At 36.6% G+C, this 15,170-nt stretch overlaps 1 long non-coding RNA gene across 1 annotated transcript; it reads left to right on the top strand.

Annotated features, from left to right (window-relative positions):
• The first annotated feature begins 7,180 nt into the window (after window positions 1-7,180).
• On the top strand, window positions 7,181-9,774 carry LOC124378929. Its single transcript, XR_006924333.1, has 3 exons — window positions 7,181-7,239; window positions 8,300-8,323; window positions 8,781-9,774. It is a non-coding gene; the product is annotated as an uncharacterized LOC124378929 (long non-coding RNA).
• The last annotated feature ends 5,396 nt before the right edge of the window (window positions 9,775-15,170 follow it).

The raw sequence follows: 15,170 nt of genomic DNA, 5'->3' as shown, positions 1-15,170 counted from the left end.
TCCCTCATTTCTTTGTTACCTTCTGGCTCTCCCTTGTAGTTATGTTGCCATACAATAGCTAGTCTTGCTTAATAGACTGAATACACTTAGTATTCAGTCTTAATTACAGCATTATTAATCTCAGTAGTGGTAGTCTAACAGTCTATTATGTAGAGACACTTAGTTATGAAATATAATCAAGCTTGATTTAGGGCAATAAGCATAAAAACATATATGGCAGAATATAGCCTTCACTTTTTTTTACCAAGAAATATATGAGCTTTATGCATTAACCTATATATAATAAAAGTAAGTAAAGCATTAGTGGACGTGGTATAAAAACAAGATGAGTGGAGTAAACCGTAGCACCTAGTTGTCGAAGGTGAGAAAAACAAGAAATGTTTTTAAACTGGGTATGGTATCAGAAAAGAGATGTTTTGTCAGGACACAAGAAAAACAGTAGATGCTTTCTAACTTTGGTTTTGAGCAAGTGGGGACAGTTTATTGGGATGCATGAAAAACTAAATATGTTTTTAAACTGGTTATCTGAACAGAAAAACTTCACATAAATATGTAACAAGGACAAGGAGGAGATTAGCGAGACTTCCAATAAAGAAAGAGAAATTGATGTATTATGGGAATTATCAAATGAGGTAAATAAGACTTTAAAGGTAGAGCAGGAATCTTTTAGAAATATGTAAATGATCAAAGTACAAAATGTGAGTTTTTTAGATTGAAATTGGCACTTGCTAGCGTCAGCCGACTTGTGCCATTGCTGTTTGGGATGTGCCTCCTAAAAGCTCGTAGGACGTGCTGACTGACTGCAATAAAGTTTTTTAGCTTCTTTCTCACCCACGACTGAAAGCTTCTTCCTTTTGGTAGTTACATTTTTATGTCAAGTGATAGCAAATATAATTTCAGCTTTGCTTAAGTAAACTAACTTGCTGCTACTTTACCATTTGAAATTAGAATTTAATAGTATTTACATGATAACTAACTAAACTAAAGCAATATAGCGAATCTTTATTAGTCTAAATACCAGTAATAATATTTTACAATTTATTAATAAGTTATTATTGGTTGGTTATTTCACAATTTGAGCCAATAAAAAAAGAATGAAAGCCACCCTGCAATTTTTGCAAGACGGGCTCTGAGTTCCAACATATTACTTGGCGAGCCAACAATAAGAACACTTAATAATCCTTATATCTTTCTCCCTGTCACCCCTCATCTTTCTCTCTCTCTCTCTCTCTCTCTCTCTCTCTCTCTCTCTCTCTCTCTCTCTCTTTCTCTCTCTTTGTCAAGTTGTCTAACATGCTCCTTAGGTACCAGAGACCAGCGTTCCTGTCCCTTTCCTCTCATCAGATCTTCCTGGTTTGTCCCAGTACCCTGCCTCTGGATGAGGATAGGGACTCTGTGTAGCATGATAATGGTTCCACATCAGCGGCCTGGGAAGCCATTGGATTACAGAACAACAAGGTAGCTTTAAGGATGGATTTGGACTATAGTTAATGTCAACAGCCTACTACAATGGCGCATGACCACAGGTTCCCTTTAATCACCTATCAATGCAAATCTCAAAAACAATGAAATGTAAGGAAAGTATGCTGCCACCCAGATGAGGATGGGTTCCTTTTTGAGTCTGGTTTCTCTCAAGGTTTCTTCCACATGCCATCTCAGAGAGGGTTTTCTTGCCACAGTGACCAGTAATTTGTTCATTAGGGACAAACCTACAAGCATAAAGATATATAAATATATATCATTAAAAAGTTTTAGTAAACTACAAATGTTATGAATTAAACTAGAAGAGGATGTGCTATATTGTCTATATTGTCTCAAGGAAATATAGACATTACCTAATTGTTTGAAAGGGTTTTAGGAAAAAAAGCATCTACTCTTGTCCAGAAACGAGAGTAAGCAAACTCTTTAGTTTGCCAGACACTACAGGAACTGCAAATGGGATCGCGTTTTTTTTTTTGTTAGGATACTTGGCATCATAGAGCAACAGATATTAAATGAAAATCTGACTTCCTGTAACAGAATGCTTAAAATGGGCCATGATAGGATCTTCCAGCAGGACAATGATCTCCATCCCTGGCATGAACTACAAAAAACCTGTAGAATGAACTTAATGATGAGAGTCCACATGTGTGGCCTTAAAAGCAACTCAGAGCAATTTTCTTGGCAAAGGTAGGTAGCACACAGAATTTTGAAAAAGCGTGAAAATAATTGTGCCACACATATTTAACATATTTAATGCTCAGGTTGGCTACTTGGTCACATCATAAAGCTGCCCTTCTATATACTACCACAAGCTATTCACAGATGATTTGAAAAATAAACATTAAAATTGGTTTTTCAAATAAAAAAAATCTCCAAACACCAAATTGTACCCAGGTATTAAGATTGTATATCTTATAGGGACTTAGCCTCTCATATCAGAGCCAGAGAATTGAGGAAGCCATGACGAAATTTGGGTGATCACATGCATGCCTTTCAGTGAAAAATCATGTGAGAATGACCTCATCACCTATCTGCAGCGTTGTTCCCATCAACAGCAGTGTGTCATCCTTCTGCTAACCCTTGGGATGGAATTAGTAAACCACAGTTCATATGACCAGCCTCTGAGTCATATATGCACTGATAAGCTCTAACTGGGTGTGTTTTTCACTGGTACTGTAAGCAGAAACAATATACAGACATGGAGACAAAAAGAAAAAGAAATAAGACAAGGAGTTTGGGAGAAAGAATGTGTATAGATTTAGATAAGGAAAAAAGAAAATAAGAAAGGAGGAAAAACTAAGTTGTTTTTCAGCCTTCCACTCACGTGTTAGCTGAGAGCAGGCGTTGTGGAGCAATAGAGCGCTCATGAAATATTAATGGCTCAGATATTTACTGGGTGTTTTTTCCCCCTCAAACTGAAAAGGAAAAAGATGTGTCCCAAATCATGAATTATTAAGTTACCTCTACTTCTCAGTGTAGTCTTGACAGGCATCAAATTTTTAATTTCCTGTCATGCTTCCTTTTTAAAAGTGGGTCAATGAAGGATAATAATGGTATTTGTAATGGTATACTTATAATTTTATTATACATTTTAATACAGAGTACTTCCTCTGTAGAAGTGAGCAATAGCTATTTGGGATAACAGCCCAGTCTCACGGCATTTCGTGATATATTCACGAAATGTAATCTATTGATTCGTCTTCACTATATATGTACACTAATTTCCTTTTTTTCTTGTCACTGAGGACAATTTTCTATGTAATGTATTTCGATAGGAAGTATTTTTGTTGCCTCTGCCAAAGTTTTCTTTCTGCCACTGGATACCACCGATGCAAAAGCATTTATTAAAGTATAACCCTAACCCTTACCCTAACCCTGTATTGAGCCTTATTCTCTAACAAAAATTGGGAAAAAAAGATTACCGTTGGCATTTCCATCAGCATTACCCATGATCCGTTGTCTTCGTTGCTATTGAGACAAAGCCAGATAGAGGCAGTCGTGCTGAGTGACACGAAAAAAGAGGGAAATTCATGTCCATGAACACGAATCAATAGATTAAAGTTCGTAACTATATGACAAAATGCCGTGAAACTGTGTTGGGGATAAAGACTCAACAACTGGTGGTGATCTGACCTCTTCTCCTTGAATACCTGATTGAGACGATTACTGCCAAATAACCATATTACCCTATTAATAACCATATTAATCTGTCATAACAGGTAAGTGTAATGCTCTTTGGAACTGCAGAAATGTGGTGAAGTTTACTGAACTTTTCAAGCCCTCGGGGTCAGTTATACTGGCCCAATTAAAGCCATCTGGTCCTATAGGTACTAATAATTCCAGTTATAAGAGGGTGTGACATCATTTCTGCTTGAATAAGAACCTTACATCATACTTTAAGAAAAGAATGAGAGAATAAGAGAAAGAAGTAGAGAGACAGACATCCCCATGACTGAACTTGACATTAGTCCAGATGAGTGTAAGATTTACTCAGGATGCCAGTTTCAGATATTGTGTACTAGCTGGCCTCTGATTGCTCTCTCACACACTGGTTTACACACATTGACTTTCCATTTATTTACCCAAAACTCGACAAAGGTCTACAAATATTTTCTCAATCTTACAGGCAGCTGCTTCATTTCCCTCATTGTAGGTCTTTCCCTACACCACTTACATTGGCAGGATCAACAATGGTGCATTTTTAAATGTGCGATGCCATCAGGCATCATTTCATCTTCCACAACTCATGTTGGGCTTAATTCTACATCCATAGTTCTCAAACTGGGGCCAGGGCTCCCCCAGGAGAATGAATTAGAAGAATCACCAGGGGGGTTTGTGATATTTTGTGAGTTGGAAATCACAAAACATCATATTATTATAATTATTACATTGCCCAATTGATTGTAAGCTAGAATTCAATTGGTTTAAGCCAAACATGGGTAATGTTTATAGCAAAATTGTAAAATAGTACAATTTTAAATAATAAACATAATCTTGAGTCTTGAATGCTACCAGAGTCTGGTACATTAAGTCATTTAAGAACTGTGATGATGACTGACAGGCAGGTGACCAATCACAAACATTCCTCACATATAAAATTCTGCATTCTGCATTATTTCTTTGTGACAGTGTATATACTGGAGTGAAGACAGTCAAATAGAGTGCAAGAATCTAAAGTTTATCATCGGAAAAACACTACACATTTGCCAGTCATGTTTGTGTGGTTTCCCTCAGTGTGACTGCTGATTTTCTCCTTTACAAAAAAGGAACAATAAGGATCCTATTTAAGTTATAGTACTGATGTAACTATCTGAGATATTAAGCTTAAGATAATAAACTGCACTAAAAGCATCACACTTAATCATGAATTAATATAAACCTTTTTTAAATTATAATAATTATTTTCAAGAATGATAGTTCCTAACTCCCAAGTGAGATACTTTCGTAAGCTATTTGGCTAGGCTAGTCTTCAATAATAAGACAAAATCAAATACCAAAATTCAAGCAATTTGATTGTAATTTCAATCAAAAGTAAACAAAATGAGAGCTCCTGCCAGGATTCTATGAAAAATAGATCATGGACAGGACATAGCTAACTACTTGCTTGTTATTTGTCAGTGAAAAGAGAATCTTCAATGTTTCAATAGTACTGCTGTGACTTAGTGATCTATTCTTTTCCAACTAGATAGACATGCAGCTTTTGAGTGTAGAACTTGGTCTGAGTATGATTTGCTGTTATAATTCTGTAAACTACTCATGCAACATGTACACTAGCTTAACTTCATAAAATGCACATCCACATCCAAATTTATTTCAGCACAGTCATCAATGCTGGACCAAAAGACATATTTAATATTACAATATCCAGGTCTCCCAATGTATGAACAAGTGTGTGTGTGTGTGTGTGTGTGTGTGTGTGTGTGTGTGTGTGTGTGTGTGTGTGTGTGCGTGCGTGTGTGTAATTCCTTATTGACTTTTGTAAAGCAAAAATGTTAATTTGCCTTGTAAGTTTATACTTCAACAGTTTAAACAACACAAGGCAAATTTTCTCTGGAAAGAATCCTCTGAATGATTCCCTTTTATAAATGTGTGTAGAGACAAGATAAACTATCATAAACTACAGTATGTGCAGAATGCAGTCCGAGAAAGTAGCATAGCATAGAGCTAAATATCAAAGACAAAGGATAGACTAGACAAAGCAATATGATATGCATAGCAAGACTATACAAGACAAAGCAAGATAATAAACAGAGATAGGGCAAGGCACAAAACATAGAAACAAACTAGGAAGTGATATAAACACAAGAAGTAAGACTTCACAAAGTGAGTGTTTGGTTATATTCTTGTGATTGTAAAAAGGTTTTATTTGAGGTGGAGCTCTGGGTTCACACTGCAGGTGACAAATTTCTGAGTGTAGCAAACATTTGGGCTATAATTTGAGCAGTATATAAACCAATTTGTGTACAGTCTATGAACTCATAGTGAACTATATGACAATTCATACAGCTAACAGCAGCCTTTATTTCATTTATCTTTCATTTTTTATTTGTTAGTTGAGACACGAGTTTATTGCAACATATTGCAACTTGTTACATAAACAATGTAACTAGTTCATGTCTTATATTTAAAATGCTGCATATTATTAGCATTGCAGGTTTTCTTAGTCATTCCAAAACATTCTGTGGCATAGGGAGATAGATAGCTATGTAGTTGACTTTGCATAACCATGTGAAACACTAACCACATGGAAGAAATAAGTTTGCTCCCTACTCTCTGTATTTGTTTACTAATCCTTTTTTTTTAAAGGAAAATCTTTTAGTTAACATAAGTTATTAGGAAAGCAAAAACTGCTTTTAATCACATTTCCTTTATAAGTGATGTGAACTCTATGTGACAACACAAAAGTAGAAGAACAGAATGAAGAACTATGTTGCATTTTATTAAAAGATGCATTTAATTCAAACATGCAATAAGCCTGGGATTTGCCATGCACTTTAACAGAAATTTGCATGTAAATATATTTTATAAAAAAAAAGGGAGATGAAAAACAGCACACAAACTGTGGAATATGGTTAAAGTAAATAAGGGAGTGAGTTAGTTGTCTGTGTTTATGTGAGAAAGGTGAACTGGTTCAGCCAGTAGGTCCTCAATGCAAGTTGGTGTTTGCACATAAACTGTATGCATTTGTTTTATGGTTTCCATATTTTCAATAAACATTATCATGTGTTATAATGTATGTTCTATGATCATGTTCTGTGTACATATGTATGTGTGTGTGTGTGTTACACATGTTTATTGATGTATTTCTTTTTTAACCATATTGCTTATTTAAGTGTACAGTAATCTGATATCCATGTTCAGGAGTTGTGTACTCAACCACCATGTGCACAGACTCTACAGCCCAGAATACCCGATAAACTGTATGTGTATATAGAAGACTTTTACAAACAGGGCTTCAGTTCTGTTTCTCCTTCACGCCAAAAGGTGGAGAGAAAGACTACAGAAAGAGAACATTCTCTTCCCTTAGCCCCTTTATCCTTCTCTTTCTCCTCCTCCCACCCTCACTGCAATATTTCACTGCACCCGCTGCTACTCTTCCAGGCCATTAGGGGCATGCTATACTGACACTTCATAGTCCAGCCGATATAAATAGATTTGCTTGTACTCTCTCATGCATTTTCCTTTTCTACCCCCTACAGATTGCTTGTCAGAACATTACGGAGCCGGAATTACAAGCACGGCTCAAGAATATATGAGGTTCTGCATCATATTCTCCTTTCTTCATTCTCTCAGCTGGCCCCAGTGTGGCTGGGAAATAGATAAGGGAAAATATTTTAGGCATGAAATCATTTTTTAAATGATTCTGGGTCACAGTCTGTGAGCCAAACATTACGGCGCAAGATATTTCGCCGTCTTGTTGGTTCTATGGGCGAAAAATAACTCTGTGTGTGTGTGTGTGTGTGTGTGTGTGTGTGTGTGTGTGTGTGTGTGTGTTTTGGGGGCGCTCAAGGAGCAAAAGGGCAAGCTAGCAGCATCTAGTGAGAGAACCAGACAAAAGCAGACGCTGCAAAATGCCTTTCTGCTTGTGTGCATGAGAGCACGCACGCACACTCACACACACACACACACACACTCAGCACACCCCTCCCTTTCCCTATTCCATTTCTTTGCTCGTGTTCTTTGCTCTGACTAATGCGCAGAGCTACAGAGGAGTTGGGAAACTTTTCCGTCTTTGCCTTTGTCCCTTGTTCCCTCTTTTCCTGAACATAAATGCTTAGTTTCACACTCAGTTCTTCACACCCTATTAGTAAGAAATAAAAAGAAATCTGCCACTGTCAATATACCAAAAATGTAACTTTTTATATGTAGATCGAGATACCTGTATGTAGATTCTTCATGGGCTTTTGAAAGCTTCATTGGACGATTCTGAGCTCCCAGGGAGATTAGTTTGTATATAATTTAGATTTTATGTACCACAATATATACTGTAAACTTAAAAAGATTTAAGAAGGCTGATGTCATTGATTAGAGTCATAGCTGATCTTATTTCAGCTCGATCACAGTCTTTTATCAGCCAATATAAGTCTCTGCATTACTCAGTTACTTCTTTACTGTTCTCCCCAGCTCACTGATGCAGTGTTTACACAATTATTCATCACACTTGTTTTGCCACTGTTTGTGTGTGAGTTGGGAACTAATTAAATTGGCTGAATAATTTAATGACTTCCTGATAGAGATGTGTATTTTTGTTTTTTCCTCTTGTTCTTTTTTTTTTTTTTTTTTTTGCTTGTTTTTCCTTTGTATTTTTCTCCAACAGAACCTCTGCCTCTTTCTACATCAGGTGAAAAAAATATTTGTTTACTTTGAAGTCTTTAGTTATACTATGCTTATTAACAATTATTATTAACTTATTAACACTTATTTTAACTTTTAGCTTTCTTTAAGGTTTCAGATAATTTATCTTCCAGACAATGGTATTACGAAGCTCTAAGTAAGACTAGAAGCTAAACTGTGAAGCATATGCAGAATATTGAATATCACATGGAGTCACTTGACTTATGACTTGTAACAATGAATGGAATTTTTTCCCAATCTTGGGAACTCAGTAGTTTCAACTCTGATCAGAAAGCTATGTATCCAAATCCCAGGTCTTTTACTGTTAGCTCTTTGAGTAAGACATTTAACTCCTTAAATGTTTGGACTGTAGTTCTTTTAACTTCAATGGGCTTTGGATAAAAGTGCCTTTTACCTTGATTGTAATGTAACAAATGGTATTGTTTTTATTTCACCCAAAACAGTGTTGCCAGCGTTTGTGAGGACCACTGGAGTTATACAGATTTTAATCTCATAGCTTTAAAAATGGAGTAAACTAATGTCATGTAGTTTAAACTAATGTTTGTATGTATGTGTAGTCAACATCCCTAACTGCATAATTATTATGGTGATCAACTCTGGTCCTGGATTGACTTTCCATGTCCAGTGCATTTTAAAGTTAGCCTGCTCTAAAACTCAGTAGGAGTTTTGCTAACCTGAACAATCAGACCAGATGTCTTAGGAGCAGGAAAATACTCCAATTATGCTACAGTTATAAATCCAATAATTTGTATTTGTGTGAGTTTTACTGTGTCATATCGGAAGCTACATAAAAACACAATTTTTTACAAAGACCTCAAATGTTTCTTCAGAGTCTGTAGTTTTTGGCCTTAACCCAGTTATTGAGACTATCAAGTCACCAGAGTACATATATTGTGAAACAGTGAAAGAAAAGCCTCAAGCATGAACAGAAAGGCTCAACTGTTAAAACTGGCAAGAATTGGACATGATCAGATTGGTTCAGATGTGAAAGTTTTGGAATGGGAGAACTGAATCAGAACATAAAGTACAGGTCTGTTCTTCATCATTTGAAGGAACCCATTAAACAATTTTTGAGCAAAATGTCTAGTTAAAAACTAGTCTAGATTTGGATTTATCTACAAAGACCTAGACAAGGAGCACATCTTCAGCTTTAGCTACACCTTTAAGGTTGAAAATGTTTTTTTTTCCATCTGCTGACTTTCTAGTCACTTCATTTGTCAGCATTATTGGAGAAACACACACGTTTGTAAGTAATGTAATTAAAGCATAGCCTGAGTTTTAAAAAGAGCTTCTCCTCCTACTCTGAACAACTCTGTCTTTTCATTCCTTTGGAAAATGTATGAGGGCAAGCTCTTCACTCAATAATTGTTGTTGTGTCTGCACTTACATCTATATTAACTGTCTTTGTATTACTTGTTAGTTCTCTGGGCATTATTCTCTGGCCTTGTTACTTGTTTATGTATAATCTGGATTTAAAGTCAATCTAACAATAAAACTGTTATGCAAACAACCGTTAGTCTCTAGTTTTTCTGGTTAGGAATTTTTACAGATTTTTTAGCTTTAAACAGCTCCTTTGCATGCCTAGTAAGTTGGATAAGAGTGTTTGCCAAATGACATTGATACTGTTCTGACTTCTAAAGACCTTCAAATAATGCTATTAATTTAAGATTCAAGATTTTTCTTTTTTTTTTTTTGAAGTTTTCATTTTACTGCAAGTTGTATCCTGCATATACCTATGTTTATAACAAATAAAAGCCACTTCCGGGTTAGCGGCTAAAATTCTTTGGCGTTTTCATGCATGCGCAAAATAAATATTATTTTCAGTACGGAATGAGAATTGTTTATACCCCTGGAATAATTGTGTATGTTTTCATGTTTAACCTCCTAAAACCTGAGCTTTGGTTCGGCTTGAATTTTAGATTTCTTCCAGTTATTTGGGGTTAGGAAGAACCAATAATTATAATAACCATATATTTTCTTTGAACATGAAGCTCTTCTTGGAAAAAAATGATGTCACTTATGTGGACACTCGGTCTGTATCTACAGAAAAAAATAAAGACACCATTGTGCACAATGTCCACGTATGTGGACACCCAGGTCGTAGGAGGTTAAAATAATAAATAAAAAAACACTCAAACTGCAGAGACTAAACAATTAATATGTTTCTGAGGAAACTCAGATTTAACTTTGTTCCCCCCTTCAAAAGGATTGCATTCAATACACGTGTACCGGAGCGAAAGCCCTGTACCGAAAAATTTCAGTACGAATACGTGTACCGTTATACCCCTAATATATATACAGTGCACCCGGAAAGTATTCGCAGCGCTTTACATTTTCCACATTTTACATGCTATAGCCTTATTCCAAAATGTATAAAATTCCTTTTTTTTTTTTTTTTTTTATTCTACAAATAATACCTCATAATGACAATGTTAAAAAAGTTTGCTTGAAATCTTTGCAAATTTAAAAAATTATTTTTTTAAAGGAAATAAAAAAATCACATGTATCTAAGTATTTACAGCTTTGGATCAACGTGTCCTTGAAGCACCTTTGACACCAATTACAGCCTTTTTAAATATGATGCAAAGTTGGCACACCAATTTTTGGGCAGTTTCTTCCATTCTTCTTTGCAGAACCTCTCAAGATCCATCAGGTTGGTTTGGGAGTGTCAGATCTCTCCAAAGATCTTCAATAATGTTCAAGTCTGGGCTCTGGCTGGATCACTCTAGGACATTCACAGAGTTGTCCCCTAGCCACTCCTTTGTTATCTTGGCTGTGTGCTTAGAGTCGTTGTCCTGTTGGAAGATTGCCCCAGTCTGAGGTCTAGAGTGCTCTGGAGCAGGTTTTTATCAAGTATGTCTCTGTACATTGCTGCATTAATCTTTCCCTCAATCCTGACTAGTCTCCCAGTTTCTGCCACTGAAAAACATCCCCACAGCATGATGCTGCCATCACCATGTTTCACTGTAGAGATGGAATTGAACGGTTGATAAGCGGTGCCTGGTTACCTCCAGACATGATGCTTGGCATTCAGGCCAAAGAGTTCAATCTTTGTTTCTCATTATCTAAGAGTCCTTCAGATTTCTTTTGGCAAACTTCAGGCAGGCTGTCATGTGCATTTTACTAAGGAGTGGCTTCCATCCTCTTCCATCTAGAAGAGTCCTGGTGGTTCCAAAAATGTTCTGTAACAGAACAGACAGGTATGTACCTTTTCAAATCATGTCCAATTAACTGAATTTACCAGAGGTGGACTCTAATCAAGTTATAGAAACATCTGAAGGATGATCAAAGGAAAAAGGATGTACATGATATTAATTTTGAGTGTCATGGCAAAGGCTGTGAATACTTATGTACATGATTTTTTTCTTTTTAGTTTTTAAGTTTTAATAAATTTCCAAAGATTTCAAACAAAAATCTCTCATTATCATTATTGTATTGTTCGTAGAATTTTTAGGTAAACAATGAATTTAATCCATTTCGGAATAAGGCTGTAACATAACAGAATGTAGAAAAAGTGAAGCGCTGTGAATACTTTCTGAATGCAATGTACAGGTGCATCTCAATAAATTAGAATATCATTAAAAAGTTGATTTATATTAGTAATTCAATACAAAAAGTGAAACTCGTGTATTTTATAGATTCACTTTTTGTATTGAATTACAAAAGTGAATCTATAAAACTTGGTAGGGCTCCTTTTGCTTTAATTGCTGCCTCAATTTGGCATGGCATGGAGGTAATCAAACTGTAGCACTGCTGAGGTGGTATGAAAGCCCAGGTTTCACACAGGACCTTGATTTTGTGGTCAGTAAACTATTTTTGTTGGTTTTGATGTATCCTTTGGATCATTGTCCTGCTGGCAGATCCAACTCAATTCAATTCAATTCAATTCATTTTTATTTGTATAGCGCTTTTAACAATGAACATTGTCTCAAAGCAGCTTTACACAGATAATGTGGTGATTAAACGTAAATATGTTCTTTGTAAGTATGTTTGTCCCTGATGAGCAACTGTGGCAAGGAAAAACTCCCCGAGATGGCATAAGGAAGAAACCTTGAGAGGAACCAGACTCAAGAGGGAACCCATCCTCCTCTGGGTTGCACCAAATGTTCATTTGAAGCAGATATACAATGTTGCGGGGTACAGTGATGACGATCAGAAGCAAACTGCACTCCCGAGTCAGTGCAGCAGACCGCCGACACCAACTACAGTCAATCCATCCTCAAAGCACCCGTTCTACTCCGAATTACATGGAACCACCCAAGGTGTTGATGAGATACCGTCCCAAGCTGCACAGAAGTGTGAAGATCCACGGAGGAGAGGGGCAGGAACAGTGGTCACTGGAACCTCAGGAGCATGTTTAACTCGACCGAGAGAGAGAGAGAGAGAGAGAGAGAGAGAGAGAGAGAGAGAGAGAAGGATATGGATTATTAAGTGTCCCTATTGGTGTATAAAAGTTAATGTCACTGTGCAGTTTGGACTCCGGCAAGACTCTCTATGGCAGCATAACTAAAAGGGAGAACCAGAAGGTAACACAGACATGAGGGATCTCTGGGATAAGAGACGACCCACCACACCACCGTCAACAAACCCGAGTGAGCGTGTGAATGTGAGGGGCGACAGCATACAAATATACCAGTTCACCAAACACTCTATATCCATGCTCCCTCCAGATCTGAGCCTTTACCTAAGAAAAACCTAATGATAAAAGGCTTGACTAAATAAATAAGTTTTCAACCTCGACTTGAACACTGAGACTGTGTCCGAGTCCCGAACACTGGTTGGAAGGCTGTTCCATAACTGTGGGGCTTTATAAGAGAAGGATCTGCCCCCTGCTGTAGTCTTCATTATTTGAGGAACCAACAGATAGCCAGCACCTTTTGATCTAAGTAGGCGTGGAGGATCATACTGGTACTACGATCCACTATAAGGTTACTGGAAGAGGCAGTCAGAAGTTATTTTAATATCTGTTGATATTTGATAGAGTCCATGATGCCATGTATTCTAACAAATCGTCTAGGTTCTCTGGCAGAAACACAGCCCCAAAACATAAAAGAACCACAACCAAATGTAACTGTGTGAATGGTGTACTTTTCAATAATGGTAACCTCTCTGTGTGTGCCAAATCCACCTCTCATTTAGATGCTCCAGTAACGTCTGGCAAAAATTAAGAGGCTGGTGTTTGTTTTTGGACAAGGATAGGTGGTAGCTAACTGGTTAAGGCTCTGGGTTACTGATCGGAAGTTCAGGGTTTCATGCCCTGGTATCGCCAACCTGCCACTCTTGGGGCCTTGAGCAAGGCTTTTAACTCTGTGCTCCAGGGGTGCTGTAATCATGGCTGATCCCAACTTCCTAACATTGCAGGAATATACAAAGAAGAATTAAACTTTTTCAACTTTTTTCCTCAAACCCCTTGAACAAATTTGCGGTGATGTAGGTGATGTTGGATTTTAGCGTTGGACTTTTACAGACATCAAGATGCAACAAGAAAATGTAAAATATCAATGGGAATATACTCCAAATATATTTTACTCATATGAATTCATATGGGTGGCAATAATTTTGGCACAAATATATTTAACAGATATATTTAACACACATATATTTAACAAATATATTTACCAAGGGTGCCAATATTAGTAGAGGGCACTGTATGTGTTTTACAGTTGTATTATTCCATAATTGTCTATTTCAAACACACTGTATATGAGGCTTAAATTGAGGCTTAGAAGGTATGCATACGGTTAGCAACAATGCACAAATAGGCTCTGTCCTAAGTAATGATTGCTTGGTGTTAATAGGCTTGTGTCAAAACCATTCTGCACACTATTACACCACATTCACTAGCTTCCACCACCAGCTTCACAAGGCAGGTTTGTTCAATTGATTCATGATATTTGTACCAGTTCTCACCCTACCGTCTGTGTGCCTCAACAGCAATAAAGGTTAACCAGACCAGACTATGTTGTTTTTGTGTTCAGTTTTGGTAAATTCACTACAGCCTGTAGAAGTATTTTTGGCTGATAAAAGTAGAACCCAAAATGGTATTTTGCTATTCTAGCCTATCTGCCTCAAGAGTCATTGTTTTGTGCATTCTGAGACTTTTTTGCTCACCAAAAGTTTGTGGTAAAATGACAAAACTATTCTGTCAGCTCAAACTAGTCTGGCAATACTCTGTTGACCTTTCCTTTCACAGAACTGCTGCTCACTGGATGTTTTTCTATATTAGACATTTTGATTAAATGCTAGAGACTGTTGTACATTAAAAAATCAGATCAACATTTAAAAAAATTCTCAAGCCAGCCCACCTGGTACCAACAATCATGCCACGGTAAAAGTCACAGAGACATATTTTTCCTCTTTCTGATTGGTGATGTAAATATGAGCTGAAGCTAATGGCCTGTATCTTCATGATTTTATGCACTGCAGATAATGTTCAGGCTTTTAATGTTGCAAACTGCTCTTGAATTTACATCGTACTAAAATTGGGCACTTTGCAAATGTATATTAATCTTTTACTATGAAAAGTTATTAAAGTTAAGAGCAAAGGTTAACATTTTTAAGTTCATTTGTAAGACCTTAGTCTTACAAATTTAAGTGATAGCCAACCATATTGCCTTAATTTATTCACATTAATACAAATCTCTAAGGAGATTAGTATGAGCTACATAGTTCATCACTGCAGTGATTATGTCCATTAAACGACTATGCTTTTACATAAAGGAGTTATCAAAGCAACAAGCCACAGCATTTTCTTTTCAATTGTTTTAACATAAATTGGTAAATTTGCTATTAGCTGCGCAAGAGATGTGCAGCTATCAGCATAGCAACTGGCT

Source organism: Silurus meridionalis, chromosome 25 (genome assembly GCF_014805685.1).
Source record: "Silurus meridionalis isolate SWU-2019-XX chromosome 25, ASM1480568v1, whole genome shotgun sequence".
Taxonomy (NCBI): domain Eukaryota; kingdom Metazoa; phylum Chordata; class Actinopteri; order Siluriformes; family Siluridae; genus Silurus; species Silurus meridionalis.
Note: the sequence above shows the minus strand (reverse complement) of the source record. Positions and strands in the feature narration are given on the sequence as shown.